The following is a 17,215-nucleotide window of genomic DNA, read 5'->3' as shown; positions in this document are numbered from 1 at the left end:
AGGAGAGGACTGGTATCCAAGACCTTGTAGAGAATGAGATGAAACAACAGTGGGCCAAGACTTCGGCCACCAATGGAGTGAAATAATGCTTTTGTCTGCTCCCGTATCCATTATCCCTTCAAATTCTTTTCCATTAATTAACAATTTTATTGTAGGTCTCTCATTTAGGGGTATAGCCAGATAGGCTGAATCACTTCCAGAAGATCCCATAGCCCTTTTTTGTAAAGTGTAGGTTTCTCCATCCCCGAGGGAGGGCAGCAACACCAGTTGTGCAATTCTATCTCCCTGCTTTATAGAAAATACGCCCCGAGGGCTAGAACAGAGAACTTGAATCTCCTCTTTATGATACGGGTCAACAATCCCAGGATATATAATGAGTCCCTGTAAAGTTAAGGAGCCACGGCCCAGAATAAGCCCAATGGTGGCAGGGGGCAAAGGTCCAGGGGAATGGACTGGGACCGGTTGAACATTCATTTGGGGCATGAGTAAGAAGTCGGAGGCGGCACGCAAGTCCATTCCGGGGGTTCCTCGGAAGCCTCTACTTCCTCTTGATTGCTTTTCTGAAATCGGTTCCCATATTTCTGAGGGCCCTGGGACCATGGGCCCCGTGACCCGTTTTTTGATTGGGGTACCTTGGGTTCTTCAATAGGGGGCAGAAGCCTCCCTTTCATATCCCGGACTGACCTGCATTCGCTAGCCCTATGATAACCTTTACCACAACGATGGCAAAGCTTCAGTTCTCTTGTTCTTTCAGGGGCTTGACAATCTTTCTTAAGGTGCCCCATTTTCCCACAATTAAAACAAGCTTTTCGACTAGATAAATCTCTACGCCTGTGCGTTTGTAAAATGGCGGCAGCTAGTCCTGCATTGGTTAGGGGTCCCCCCAGCTCCCTGCACACTCTGAGCCAATCTTGTAAACCTTTGCTTTTGCGAGGGGCGATAGCCGCTCAACATTCCTGGGTTGCTTGTTCATAGACAAGTTGCTCAATCAGGGGCTTAGCTTGTTCTGAATCACCAAAGATGCGACCGGCGGCCTCGGTCATTCTGGCCACAAAGTCTGAAAATGGCTCTTGGTGTCCTTGGACGATCTTTGTAAGGTGTCCCCTGGATTCTCCCCTTTTTTGTGAGGGCCTTCCATGCTTTAATAGCGGCGGCCGACACCTGACCATAGACGCCCCAGATGTAGTTGGTTTGATTAAGGGCATGTTGACCCTGACCTGTCAGCATTTCAAATGTCCACTGCCTCTGATTCTCATCTTCAGCCATGGCAATAACTCTAGCTTGCACCTGGGCTGCATCATACCAGAGAGCCTTCCATTCCATGTATTGTCCCATGTTGGGAAGCACTGCTTTCACTGTCGTCTGCCAGTCAGTGGGAGTCATGGCAAAATTAGCAAGCCTTTCCACCTGTATTGTGGTAAAGTTAGCATTGACCCCATAATTACGAACGGATTCGGCCAATTCTTTGATTTGATTGTAATCTACGGGGATATGTACTCTTCTGCCTTCCGCATTCTCGAATACTGGAAAAGCCACTTGTATTTTTCTCTGTTCCTCTAAAGGTAAAAAGGAGTCAGTACCAGTATTCAGCCGAAGCTCATACGGTGGAGGCGCCGAGGGGCGTGAGCCGGCCGGATTTATAGGCGGTGGCCTCACATTCATTTTTGTTTTCAGCGGCCGGTGTCCATCAGGGTGATATCTTTCTTCCTCATACCGTGCCACCTCCTCCTCTAGACCACCTTCTTTGCTAGAATCCAGAGTGTCAGAATCGGAATTATCTACCTCCAAGGCTTCTAGCTCTACCGTAGGGTATAGGCTAAATTCTGGCTTTTTCTTTTTCTTAGATTTGTTAGGGGGTGAATGATCACTCCCTTCTTTCTCTCCCCCTTTCTTAACTTCTTGGGGAGGGCCTTTTTTCTTAGACATGTCTTTCCTTTTGCGAGCTCCCATTCTCTCACTCCGTTCAGTTTCTGACATGCTATCCTGAACTTCCTCTAAGGTTCCCTGACTTTCTACTATAGCAGGGTGACAGGCCTCATCCTCCAAGTAGTTTTTAACTAGCTTCTAAATGGCTTTGGTGCCTAAGCAGAGATCTCCTTCTGCATGCTTCCTGTCTAGGTCTTTACCTAGCTTGTTCCATGAGGCCACAGTGAGGGACCCGGAACAAGCATACCATGGTGCCACTCTATCTACCTCCTTCACAAAATTTTGAAGTGTTTGTGGTGCAATTTTAAGATCTCTTTGTTTTAGCACAGTCTGTAGGGCAGTAACCACTGACTGTGAAGACCCCATCGCGCTGGCGGCTTATCTAAAAAACGGCCCTCGACTCCTTTACCAGACTGACAGCACCGTTCTGTCAGTACCAGCCACGATGAAGAAGAAGGACAAACAGGACTTGCACCAAAGCCTCCACTGACACGTGCCACGGTGATGACAAACTAAGGCCAAAGTCGAGAAAAGGGGTGTTCAGGATCAAGCATACCTCTCTGAACTTACATACCTGCAGTTCTGAATCCGCCCCATCTTCCGAGGGGTCTCCCGCGGTGCCGGCGATGTTGAAGAGTTCCCGGGTTTCGGCACCAGATGTCCCGCACCACAGTCTCGCCAGCAAGAACGACGCAGGACACTCGGATCCTTCTGCAGTAAAGCTTTAATGCATCTTGAGAGATAGATGATCAGCTTCTGAGAGGGAGACCCCAAGCTAAGAAACCCAGCCCCTTATATAAGCCTAGGAGCTCCGAGTGAGACGTGTAGAGCCGGGATTGGTGGTTTGCTCATCACCCCAGATGACGCCACGGGAGAGGCACAGCTTAAACGGTGGACTCCAACTGACAGCGGATGTCAGCGCCATCTTCTAATGGCGATAGCGATAGCGAGGGTGGCTCCTCACAATCACCAGGTCATACTTTTAAAACCTGTAATCCACAAAATTTGAAAATTAAAAGGAAGTGGACAAATTCCAGGATAGCTATCACTTGCCAAAATTAAATCAAGAACAGATAAGCAATTTAAATAGACCTACAAACCATATGGAAATAGAAGCAGTCATCAAAATTCTCCCAACCAAAATCCCAGATCCAGATGGCCTCAGTGCAGAATTCTACAAGAAATTCAAAGAACAGCTTATACCAATTCTTCTCAAAGTATTCCACACAATAGAAGCATAAGGGTCTTCGCCGAAACTTTAGACCAATATTCCTCATGAACATTGATGCAAAAATACTCAATAAAATACTGGCAAATTGGATCCTAGAACACATCAAAGCAATCATTCACCATGATCAAGTAAGTTTCATCCCAGGGATGCAGGGATGGTTCAACATAAGAAAATCCATCAATGTAATCCACCATATAAACAAGGTGAAAAACAAAAATCGCATGATCATCTCACTAGATGCAGAAAAAGGCTTTGACAAAAATCCAACACCCCTTCATGATAAAGGCATTGGTGAGATCTGGGATAATGGGAACAGATACCAAACTCAATTCCTGTAAAATCAAGAACAAGACAAGGCTGTCCACTATCTGCATACCTTTTCAATATTGTAATTTTTCAGAATGGCTAAATTCAAAAACACCAATAACAATTTATGCTGGAGAGGTTGTGGTGAAAGGGGAACACTCCTCCACTGCTGGTGGGAGTGCCAACTTGTACAGCCACTTTGGAAATCACTATGGAGATTCCTCAGAGAAATTGGAATAAACCTATCAAAAGACCAAGCAACTCCACTCTTAGGCATATATCCAAAAGTTGCCCCTTCATACAACAAGGATGACTTTACCCCTATGTTTATAGCAGAATTATTTTTAATAGCCAGAACTTGGAAGCAACCTAGATGCCCCTCAATAGAAGAGTGGATAGAGAAAATGTGGTACATTTACACAGTGGGTTATTATTCAGCAGAGAAAAATAGAATTGTGAAATTTGAAGGCAAATGGATTGCACTAGAATAAACCATCGTGAGTGAGGTAACCCAGTCACAAAAAGAGAAACTTGGCATGTACTCTCTCATATATGGATTTTAGACATAGGTCTGGGGAGTGTCAGCCTACAGTCCCATGGCAGAGAGTCTGGGAACCAGAATGTTCATTCAATGCCTAATGGAAGCAGAGACAGACTCCCACAGCTAAACAGTGAGCTAAAATCAAGGAACCCAGTGACAGAGAGGAAGGACTGATGAGCAAAATTGTTAAGCCTGGGCTGGTTTAAACCCCAGAAACAGCTGACGTGACAAGGGTTTGCTCTTGAATCCCAGACTGATGGCGGGGAATCCAGGATGGGATTGATCACAATCCCCTGAATGTGGGTGTCAGTGAGGAGGCCTAGGAAATCTATTGACCTTGGGTAGTAGATCAGTATTTATACCGTGTATACAAGTGGATTTTGTGATCCCATCCAACAATGAGAGATGCACTCTCACCCTGGAACCTTGGGGGACGGTCTAGCCCCTGCCCTGGATGAAATGACAGACTATGGACATTCCCATGAAGGGCCTCACCCTCTCTGGGGAAATGAGGGGATATTGGGGGCTAGAATATGAAAGTACAAGGCGAGATAGAGCACCATATAGAGTTAACTACAAAATTTCCCCTCAGCAATAATAATCAAAATTCCAAACATGCATAATAAAGTAAGAATATTAAGAACAACATCGGAAAAATGGCCAAGTAAACTTTATAGGCAAACATATCAGAATTATACCTTATTATCCATAAAAGGTATGAAAGAGAGAAAGTCCTGGTTACATACTCTACAAACACTAAGCGAACATGGATGGCAGCCCATACTATTATACATATCAAAGCTTTCAATTATGATAGTTGGAGAAAAGAAGGTATTACACAACAAAACCAGATATAAGCAATACATATCCACTAATCCAGCCCCATAGAAAGTACTGGAAGGAAAACACCAAACTAAGGAAGCTAACAACACATAGAAAAACAAAGGCAATAGACAACTCCCCTTTATCAAAAGCCAAAATAAAAAGCTAGTCTCCAAAACATCAAAAAATTCAATTAAAATTGGGCTACAGAACTAAATACAGATTTCTGAATAGAGGAGGCTAAAAGGGCTGAAAGACCCTTAAGAAAGTTGGCAACATTCTTAGCCATCATGAAAAGGCAAATGAAAACAACTCTGAGATACTATATTTCTCACGTTAGAATGGCTAAAGTCAAAAAACACCGATGACAATTTATGCTGCAGAGGATATGGAAAAAGGGGCACACTCTTCCACTGCTAGTTTGAGTGCCAACTTGTATGGCCAATTTAGAAATCAGTATGGAGATCCCTCGGGAAAACGGAAATCAATCCAGCACAAGATCCAACAATTCCACTGGTAATCATATACCCAAAGATGCACATTCATACAAACAGAACTTTTGGTCACTATATTCATAACAGCTTTATTTGTAATGTCTAGATCCAGAAAGGAACTTAGATGCCCCTCTACTGAAGAATGGATACAGAAAATGTGGTACATTTGCACAATGGAGACCTACTCTGCAGGAAAAAACAATGGAATCTTTAAAGTCTTAAAGAAACGAATGGAACAAGAAGAAAATCGTCCTGAGAAAGTTACCCCAATCACAAAATGATTAATATAGTTTGTACTCACTCAAATGTATTTTAGACAAAGAGCATAGGATTACCCACCTGCAATGGACGCAGCCAGAGATCTTGTAAACAAGGATGACCCTAAGAGTGGCATACATTGTACCTCAGAGAAGGGCAAATGGTCAAGATCCCCTGAGCATGGGGCGAGAGGAGAGGGAGCTAAGAGAAAGGGAAAAGTAGAAGAGGAGGAGAGAGGAGAACATGAGGAAACAGGAAGTATGGGGAAGAATAAAGTAGAGAAAGATAGACATCATAGATAGAGCCATTATATGTTTAAAGAGAAATCTGGCACTAGGGAAATGTCCAGAGGTCTACATCTATGACATCATCTATTAGTCTAAGCAATAGCAGAGAGGCTGCCTTCAATGCCCATCTCTGATAATGATATTAATGACAACCTTTTATGCCATCCTAGAGCCTTCATTCAGTAGGTAATTGTAGCATAAGAAGATTCCCACAGCTAAATTCTGAACTCCTGGAAACCATTTGAACTGAGGGAGGAATGATGAGCAAAGGGGCAAGACTAGACTGGTGAAATCCACATCAGCAGCTGACCTGAACATGTGAGAGCTCATAAACCCCACACTCATAGCTGAGTAACCAGGATAGGTCTAATCCAGAACCGCTGAACTTCTGTGTCAGTGAGTAGGCCTGGGAAATCTATGGGACCTCTGGTAGTAGATGAGTATTTATCCATAGCATATTAATGGACTTTTAGAGACCATTCCACATAGTGGGTAACTCTCTCAGTCTAGACATATTGGGAGGGCCTAGGGCCTGCTCCAAATGATATGACAGACTTTTAAGATCCCCCATGAATGCCTCACCCTCCCTTGCAAGCAGGAAAGGGGTGGGATAGGTGGCTATTGGGGGTCAGCTAAGGAATAGGTAAATGGAACTGGGATTGACATGTAAAACAAGCTTTTTTATAATTTACTTTAAGAAATAGACAAAAAAGAGATAACAAACCAGATACATTCTGTAAAAATATGAAATAAATCACAACAGTAACAAAAGTACTGTAAACAATATAATCCCTCAGTATACATCCAAAACTTTATGCTCAGTGTCATGATATTTATGCTCTGATGTCTCCATAATTAATGATCATGAATCACATAATCTCACCATGAATAATTTGTTTTAAAGGGAAAAAAGTACAGTGAGATCTCTTTATATACACAGAAAGTCCTCAGACTTTAGTTCGTCTCTACTACCATCAACAACTTTCATTACAGAGATTCGTGGCAAGTTCCACTGCCCTGTTTCTCATTTCAAGATGTCACCAAGCTGTGGACACTATTTTTGAGGAAGATGAAGAGACAATGATTCCCTACATATCTCTGTCTGGGATCAAATTCACTCTACTCCTAAACACAACTACTATCAGTCCCTCACTTCAGACTCCATCCAGATTATTCAACTTTATTCGTATTCTCATTTCCACCTCTCTCCTTCTCCCAGTTTTGTTATTACAACCTTGTATGCCAAAACATCGGAAACCACAATGCCAGGAAACATGCCAGATTTGCTCAACCTTATATCTCCACATCTCCATATCTCACTCTCTCTCCCTCCCCCCTCACACTGCCATATTGCTTTCCCCTGAAACCTTACTTTCTTCCTTTTAATGTCTCTCACCCCTTTTATTTCTCCTTCCTCTCTCTTTCGTGCATCTATAACAGAGCCAGAGGAACCTCATTCCCAATATCTACTGTTTCCAACATTGGGATTACAAGATAGTGCCCAGAAATGAACAAGTAACAATCATACTACTCTGCCAGGTTCTTCCACATTTTATTTGTTTTGTATAAGAAAATTTGTTTCTCACACAGTGTTGTATCGTTATTTTTCAAGAAGTTATGCCTGTAGTATTTTCACACAGTGTTTTATTGTTAGTTTTCAAGAAGTTTCACATATAGTTTCTCACACAGTTTTGTACCGTTAGTTTTCCAGATGTAACACATGTAGATTCTTACACAGCCTTACATAATTAGTTTTCAAGAAGTTACGGTTATAGTTTCTCACACAGTCTTGTATCGTTAGTTTTCAACGAGTAACATATGTAGTGTCCAATAGAATGTTGTATTGTTAGTTTTCAAGAAGTTATGCATAGAAACTCTAATAGAGTGTTGTATAATCAGTTTTCAAGACGTTCCACATGTAGTTTCTCACGCAGTGTTGTGTCATTAGTTTTCCAGGAGACTCGCATGTAGTAATCACACCGCGTTGTATCATTAGTTTTCAAGAGCTTGTGCTTATAGTTTCTTATACGGTGTTGTTTCATTAGTTTTCTAGAAGGCACTAGAATACTTTCTCTCACAGTGTTATATCGTTAACGTTTTCAAGAAATTACTTAGATTCAAGCACAGTGTTGTATATTTAGTTGTCAAGAAGTTACTCTTGTAGTTTCTCAAAGAGTGTTGTACATTTAGTTTTCAAGAATTTAGGCATGTAGTTTCTCACACAGTGTTGTATCATTAGTTTTCAATAAGGTTCAATGTAGTTTTCACACAGTGTTGTATTGTTAGTTTTCTGGAATTTGGCTATATAGTATCTCAAAGAGTGTTGTGTAGTTAGTTTTCAAGAAATTATGCAAGTAGGTTCTTACAAAGTGTTACATTTTTAGTTTTCAAGAAGTTACTCATGTAGTTTCTCACACAGTGTAGTATACTTTGTTTTCAAGAAGTTACAAATGTAGTTTCTCACATAGTGGTGAATCGTTAGTTTTCAAGAACTTACTCATTTAGTTTCTCATAGAGTGTTGTATAGTTATTTTTCAAGAAGATACGGGTATAGTTTCTCACTCAGTGTTGTATCATTTGTTTTCTAGAAGATATGCATGTAGTTTCTCAGAAGGAGTTGTATTGTTAGTTTTCAAGAAGTTACGGTTATAGTTTTTCACACAGTTTTTTATCGTTAGTTTTCAAGTAGGTACGTATGTAGTTTGTCACACAGTGTTGTATCGTTAGTTATCCAAAAGTTATGCATTTAGATTCTTACACAGTGGTACTATTCTTCAGGAAGTTAAACCAGTAATTTCTTCACACAGTTTGTATAGCTAGTTTTCAAGAAGTTACACATGTCATTCCTCACACAGTGTTGTATATTTAGTTTTCAAGAAGTTATGCATGTAGTTTGTATCACAGTGTTGTATCCTAAGTTTTCAATAAGGTACACATGTAGTTTTTCACACAGTGTTGTATCATTAGATATCAAGAAGTTATGCATGTAGTTTCTCAAACAGTGTTATATCATTGATTTTCAAGAAGTTACACATATAGTTTCTCACACAGTGTTGTATAGTTAGTTTTCAAGAAGTTATGCCTGTAGTTTCTTACAAAATATTGTATCATTAACTTTTAATAAGGTACGCATGTAGTTTTTCACACAGTGTTATATCATTAGTTTTCAAGAAGTTATGCATGTAGTTTCTCACACATTGTTGTATCGTTAGTTTTCAAGAAGTTATGTATGTAGTTTCTCACACAGTGTTGTATCATTAGTTTTCAAGAAGTTATGCATGTCCTTTCTCACACAGTGTTGTACTGTTAGTTTTATAAAAGATTGGAAGGTAGTATCTTATATCGTGTTGTATAGTAAGTTTCCAAGTTACACATATATTTTCTTACAAAGTGTTATATGCTTAGTTTTTGAGAAGTTACGCATATAGTTTCTCACACAGTGTTGTATAGTTAGCTTTCTAGAATTGACTCATGTAGTTTCTCATAGAGTGTTGTGTAGCTATTTTTCAAGATGTTATTTTTCAAGAAGTTTCTCACACAGTGTTCTATCGATAGTTTTCAAGTAGTTACGCATGTAGTTTCTCACAGCATAATGTATTGTTACATTTCAAGCAGTTATGCATATAGTTTCTCACACAGTGTTGTATAGTTAGTTTTCAAGCAGTTACGCATGTAGTTTCTCACAAAGTGTTGTAGCATAAGTTTTCAAGAAGTTACCCATATAGATTTTCACACAGTGTTGTATTGTTCGTTTTCTAGAAGGTACACATGTAGTTTTTCACACAGTGTTGTGTCCTTAGTTTTCATGAAGTTACGCATATAATTTCCCATAGAGTGTTGAATAGTTAGTTTTCAAGAAGTTACGCATGTAGTTTCTCACACAGTGTTGTATCATTAGTTTTCAGGTCTTTATGCATGTAGATTCTCACACAGAGTTTTATTGTTAGTTTTCAAGAGATATTTCAGGAACTTGTATTTTAAAAAGAAATTTATGTCAATAAGTCAGTGGTTAGTCATTGCTAACAGCCCAGGTCTGAGTACATCCCACACTGTACTGCTGTTACCATTAGAGAGGGTAGCTGGATCATTTATTAAATCAGAAACACATTTTTCTTCTACGACTGATGATAACTAAGGTGCCTAACACCCCACACACACACTACACTATCCAAACCCACCCCTAGGTGAATGCCAAGACTCATGTGTCTATCAGATGCAGAAAATAAGTAAGGAATGTGTAGTGATATTTAGTTGAAATCTAAAAAAGAAAACTTGCATGAAGATTAGAATATCAATGTGGCCAGCCACTACTCTTACCTGTATCTCATTCAAAAATGAGCAATCCTGTCTCAAGGAATCCTCAGACTGCAATGCTCTCCACCAAACCTCAGACTACACTGCTGCTGTCTCCTTCTGCCTTATATTCCTCTCTCTACCCAGTCATCACTCCTATTTCCACCTCCCTAGTGCTGGGATTAAAGGCTTCTTATGCTAATTCCTGGCATCAAAGGTGTGAGATCCCTTTCTCTTTTAGACTTATTCTCCTTTCTGTGGGCTAGAGTGCCCTTGAATACAATCATCCTTGTCTCCCTGTCTCCTGAGTTCTGGGATTAAAGGCATAGCGACCACTGTCTATCCTCTATGACTAACTAGTGGTTAGGTGTTTGAATAACCAGTGGCTTTTATCTTAACTAGTAATGTGGCTAACAAGTGACTTAGCTCTGCACTCTGAATTTCAGGTAAGCTTATTTGTTAGATTACAAACAAAATATCACTATATTTGCCCTTTTTATCTAAAACAAAAAAGTTAAAACTAATATGTTATTCAAGCAAGATTCATTTGTTTGAATACAAACAAAATATCTCTGCAATGTATATTTCCTTGCCTAATACATCAGTTACACCCTCAGCCAATGGCTCTGGGTACACTAAGAAGAGGACAAAAAATGAGTTTAGAAGGGAATGAACAGGATAGGATAAGGCATGCCATTTTCTAGACTCCATATAGCCATTGTACTGACCTGCATTGACCTCATACTAGATCACACTCAGTCTCAGAAAGGAAAAGGCTCACAGACCCCCACCCTTAATCTCTCAAATGCTCTCTCTGCATGCATTGTAGAGTAAGATACATTGCCTGCATCCTCTGCTAAGCCCATTAAGCTCCATCACATAGTTCCAAATCTACTGTCCCACAAAATTCCCTGGTTAATCCAGTGGATCTCAAGCAAAATCACTAAGGAGGAATAAAATGGAGTGACTTGTTGAAATTGTGGACCAGGGTAGATGAAAGTTAAGTCATGAGAGTGGGGAATATTTATGGTGTGCATACATAAACCACACAGACACTGTGTGCATATGTGCATATTTGTGTGTGCATGTCAAGTAATTAATAATAAAAAATTGTTTTGGGTGTTCCTTCGGTGCAGACCTGGAGCCTCTTTTGTGAATCAGTAGTTGAGGAGACTCTGGTGCTTGTCAAGGCTGACAACAAATCTGAGGATGGATTCAAGACTTAGAAAAAGGATCATATTGATTTGAAGGTGCCAAGGCAGGATGGTTTGGGGTGCAGTTTAAGATTAAGAGGCACACACACACTTATTAAATTAATGAAAGCCTATTGTGACCCACAAGTATTGTCAATGAGGCAGAACAGATTCTGGTTTGACTGACAACCAACCAATGAGACAGACAGACCAGCACAGTTGGAAATGGAGGATAAAGACAATACTGATGTGTTACAGCAGTGACAGGAGCTGTCTACTAAAAGGGAAACCAGCTACATTACCCCAGAATACACTTGAAATTTGAAAGGCACAATTAACACATATAGTTTTCTCTAATTTTTTTGTTTCGCTGTCACCATTTACTTCTTTTACAGGAAGAACTGATATAAATTCACAAACATATTGCAATGTTTTTTTCTTTTTTAAACTAAATGTCGAGTATCTTGTTTTGATTGAGATCAGATGGAGATGGTGGGGGTGGGGAATGCTGGTTCTGTGAAAATATCCCCCTTTCTCCATTAGGGCATGCTCAGTCAGCTCTTCATATTCCAGTAAGTTATTTTTCTCTCTATGTTTTAAAAGAGAACCCATCAACAAAATCCTTGCATATTTAGTTTGATTGGAGAATTTTAATGTTTTTCATTCATCCTTGTAAAACTAAGGACAATTTTATGACTTAGCTGTTACATATAGGACAATCTGTCTTTAACTAGGGGTAAATTACTCTTGAACAAAATGGTCCTAGATAGTTTTCACTTCAAGTGATGATTCTTGTTGTTTAAATAAACATCTTGTTTAAAATCAACTGTAGTTTTTAAGGTCTTTCTCATCTGTTTCTTCCACAATGGACTGTTCAGGTCTTGCGGGTGTAGATTCTGGCAGTGTCATATTGTTTTTTCTGTTGGTGGGTATGTTTATGTATTGTCTCCTTGTCATCATTTCTTCCTGTGGGTGCAGTAGGATTCTATTCCCCCTTGATGGGTATGAGCCCATGGTTCCTTTCCAGTGGGGGGGAGCAGGTCCAATACCCTGGTGGCTTTCCTCAGGTCATTTCTGCTAGTTTAACTCATAGAAACTGTTGACCTGAACAAGGGGGATCTCTGGGACCACAGATTGATGGCCGTGTGGAAGGCATGGGACTGACCCAGAGCCCCTGAATATTGGTGTCAGTGGGGAGGCCTAGGAAATCTATGGCGCCAGAGGTAGTACTTATCACTGGCATACAAATAGACTTTGAGTGACCATGCCACAATATGGGAGTCTCTCTCAGCCAAGACACTTGCAGGAGGGACTAGGCCCTGCCCTGGGTGAAATTACAGTCACAGGAGATCCAATGTGGAGGGCCTCACCCTCCCTTGGTACTGGGTGTGTACGTATTGAGGAGGGCAGGAAAGAAGGAGAGTGAGAGGGAGCTGGGATGTACATGTGAAACAAGAATGTTTCCAACCTAAATAAAAATAAAATAAAATAAACTGTTCTATTTATTCTGAGTAATATTAAATAGGAAAATATTTAATAACATAATAGAAAGATTTTTTTACTCAAGTTTTCTCTGTGTAAAGGTGGCAGTCCTGGAAATATCTTTACAGATCCTGCTGGCCTAAATTCCCAGATATCTGCATTAGGAGTGCTGGATTCATGCTGCATACCATCCTATATGACTCAGAAATTTTTCAAATGATCCTATCAGCCTGTATTTTCTTTTCGGTTGTATATTTATGTTTTTTTGGTTGTTTTGGCTACTTTCCTTTTGTTGAGACTGTGTTTACATGAGTAAGATCTTTGGATATTCTGCCCTTTATAGAAAAGGATGACCACAAAATGGCTGAGATCCAACTATTGCTCTTCTGGATTGCTGGGATTAAAGATGCACTACTCTGTGCATTATCTGGTTTTATATCAGGTAAAACTCAGAGACAGATATCTTTTTTCATGTGATAATTAGTTTTGTTGTTTTGGGATGTATTGTTTTGATACTGGGGTTACCGTGTAGTCCTTACTGTCTTGGAATTCTGAACAGTAGACAGGTTCTATCTCCCAAGACCTTGTGTTGAAGGCTTGTTCTACCACCACCCATACATTAAAAATTAATTACAGGAAATATTTTGTTACATATCAAAATAGGGAACTCTCAATAGAGGAAGTCCAAAATCGCTAAAGTACACTTAAGAAATTGCTCAACATCCTTATCCATCAAAGAAATGTTAATCAAAAGAAGATACAAACTTACACCTGCCAGAATGTCTAAAATCAAAAATACTAATGAGATTTTATGCTGGAGAGGATTTGAAGAAGTGGGAACATTCTTCCACTGCTGGTGGGACTGCAAACTTTGGAAATCAGTATGGCAATTTCTCGGGAAAATGGGAAACAGTCAACCTCAAGATCCAGCAATTCTTATCTTAGGTACATACCCAAAAGTTGCACATACATACAACAATATCTATGTTCACAGCAGTATTATTTGCAAAGCCAGAACCTGGAAGCAAACTACATGACCTTAAACCAAAGAATGTATAAAGAAATTATAGTTCATTTACACAATGTTGTACTACCCAGTGAAAAAAACAATGAAATCTCAGGAAATAGAAGAAAATATCCTGAGTGAGTTAAGGCAGACACAGAAAGAAAAACATATTTACTCTCTCATAAACATAGAGCAAAGGAAAACCAGCACACAATCCACAGTCCCAGAGAAGTTAGGAGATTAAAAGAACACTAAGAAAGACATAAATGGACCCATGAAGACAGGGAAAAGTAGAAGCTCCTAAGTAAATACGGAGCATGGGGAGAGGGAAGGTAAGGGGAGAGATGGGAGGAGGAGAGAACAAGGGATCACAAGATGGAGTTGGGGAAAGAACAGAGAAATGCAGCAAGGAAAAAGATACCTTAACAGAGCTAGCCTTTATGTGCTTAACAAGAAATCTGGCATGAAAGAAATTTCTGTGGATCCACAAGGATGGACCCAACTAAGAATCAAAAGCAATTGTGGAGAGGGTACTTTAAATGTCATTCTCCTATAATGAGATTGATTACTACCTCATAGAGACTTCATCTACTAGCTTATTGAACAAGAAGCAGATATTCATAACTACACACTGATTGGAACTCAATGAATCCAGCTATACAGAGGGAAGTGTGATGAGCACTGGGTCAAGTCCGTGCTGGGGAAACACACAGAAAAAGCTGATCTGAGCAAGTGGGAGTTAATGGACCCCAGACTGAAAGTTGGGGAACCAGCATGAGACTGTACCAGGTACTCTGAATGTGGATATCAGAGCTTGCATAGACTTTGGGGCCTCTGGAAGTGAAACCAGTATTTATTGAGAATCATAGAACACAAGTGCTATATAAATGTGGGAATTGACTAATGTGCACTTGATGTTGACCTGGGAATCGGGCTGAAAAAAGGAGGACTGGTGGGTTGGATGTATATTAGGAATTTTAAAACATTGAACAGAGGCATCCCATATGAATAAAACATGCTGCTCCCAGTAAAAAAGTGTATGTAACATACCTCTCAGAACCAAGTACAGGTTATCTTCCTAGGAATAAATGGGCAGGGATGCCAGAGAGTAATGCCAAATAAAACTGGTCATTGCCAGTGCTCTTGTTTGAACACACTTCGTATATTGTGTTGTTAAATACACCACAGTTCACTTGCCTATGTGTTTTGGTGCATTTGTCTGAGAGTCAGCGGGAGAGGTAGACATAGAAACATTCACATTCAGACAGACAGACTGACCAATGTTGAATCAGACAGACAGACAGACCAATGTTGAGTGTACCTGGAAACTCTCCTTCCTCACTCCATTTTATATGATGCTGGCAGACAAAATTGTCAGATATCTTAATTTCCCCTGAACCTGCATCTTACAGTACCAACATATGAGGCTAATACTGTTGCAATGCTGGCATAACTGTTTATGGATATAACCAATATCTTTCTTGATTGGTTTAGATTGTCAACTATAGGTTAAAGGAGGGTACCTACTTCTGTTTTGTTAATGATGTATTTTCTAATGTGTCATCTAAATATTCATGTTTAGAATTATCCCTTCTTACTATACTCAAATTTGTTGAAAGAGGTATCCTCTTGCAGTTGGTAGTGGGTAATGCAGAGACCCATAACTGTTCAGAAATACTAAAATAAGCAATTGTGTAGCCTTCTTGTAAGATGTGGGGGCTCTTTGGATTTCTTTTGTCTGTCTTGGGGCTGAGAGATGACTGGAGGAACATATTGGTATCCCACTTCCAATTGGGATTATATTTAAATGACAGTCTGCTATCCATTCTTCCCCTTCTTATGTCAGCCAACCCCACAATTCCACTTGCATGTAGCAGCACCCTCCAGATTGTCAGCCTTCCTCCTCCTCACAAGGTTGGTGCAATCCCTTAAAGATTCACCTCACCGTCTCAGGATATCATGCTCTAAACTGGTACAGAGTATATGCATACGATGAAGACCTTACCTTCTCAATTAAATTACACAAAGAAATTACCCTAATCCATGGACTTCAGGTACCTTTGGACCTGAATACAGTCTTGGGAGGAGGCCAGATATCTCCTGCCCCTAAACCCACCATTAGATGCCAAACTCCATTAATAGATCACCCAATCCCATAGCACACTTCACCCTGAGCCATTCTCCACACCCTCTCTCCCCATTGAGAATCATGACACCCTTTTTTCTGATATAGGAGATGTTATTTTAGATCTAATACACCACGCATTTTTTGCAGCAAATAGTACCACCCCCAGCTGATGGCAGATTGCTGGCTTTGGTATATCACTCCTCCCATTTTTATGAGGGATTGGCTGTTCTTGCAGCATTTACCACTTACAATAACTCCTGCTATCACATATACCACCACCATTGACTCCCACTATTGCTGATGGAGTCCAGATAAATGCATTTCCCACCTCACCCTGCAACAGGTCATAGGATCTGGCCTATGCATCATTTCTCTGGACAATCCTACCCCTCCCCATTCCCACACTTTTTTCTGCAACAAAACTTTAGTCCTCAGCTTCCCTGATGATTTTGCTGCCCCCACACAAATGGTTCATACTGCACCTGTCTTGATGGTCTTATGCCCTGCCTTTCCATTCTAGTTTTCCAGGAGGTTGGCTTCTGTGCATTGGTAAAGGCCATCCCCTGCCTATCCTGTCACCATCCTGATGAATTCTTTCATTTCTGGGAGACCTCCCAATACCTTTGCATATGTAAAGAACACATTATGACTGTTACACTTGCTGTCCTTTTAGGAATTAGCACCGTTGGAGCCGTTGAAGATATCTCTGCCCTGGTAGCTGGTAAATCCAACTACCGGGAACTCTGTGCCTCCATTGACAGAGATGACAAGAAATTACAAAATCAAATAGCCTGTTTAGAGGAGTCACACCAAACGCTGGCAGAAATGGTCTTACAAAAAGATGAGGCTTAGATTTACTCTTCCTCCAACAAGGGTGTCTTTGCATGGCCCTGAAAGAAGAATGTTATTTCTATGTCAGTTGGACATGAGTCATCTTGGATAGTATAGCCATGGTTCTAGAGGCTTAGTAAAAAGAAAGAGGGAAAGAGAAAAACAACAATCTTGTTAACAAATTGGTTCTCCACAGTTCCATGGTTGTCTACCCTCTTACTATCCCTCCTGGTAACCCTCATAGGCTGCTTTTTTGGTCTCTTCTGGGCCATGGACTTTCCTAATCTAGTTATCTTAGTCAAAAAATGTTTAACTCTACCTCCGGACCAGTTTTGGTAAAATATCATTGTCTAATGACAAATAAGAAAGAGGAGGCTCCTTTGGAGCTGCCCCACATCACGTGCATGGGAATATTCC

At 40.4% G+C, this 17,215-nt stretch overlaps 1 pseudogene; it reads left to right on the top strand.

The window, feature by feature from the left end:
- LOC121136411 overlaps positions 1-16,819 on the top strand; it is an 87,160-nt pseudogene extending 70,341 nt beyond the window's left edge.
- The last annotated feature ends 396 nt before the right edge of the window (positions 16,820-17,215 follow it).

Source organism: Mesocricetus auratus, unplaced genomic scaffold (assembly GCF_017639785.1).
Source record: "Mesocricetus auratus isolate SY011 unplaced genomic scaffold, BCM_Maur_2.0 Super-Scaffold_100094, whole genome shotgun sequence".
In the NCBI taxonomy this organism is placed as follows: domain Eukaryota; kingdom Metazoa; phylum Chordata; class Mammalia; order Rodentia; family Cricetidae; genus Mesocricetus; species Mesocricetus auratus.
This window is presented reverse-complemented; position numbering and strand designations above follow the sequence as displayed.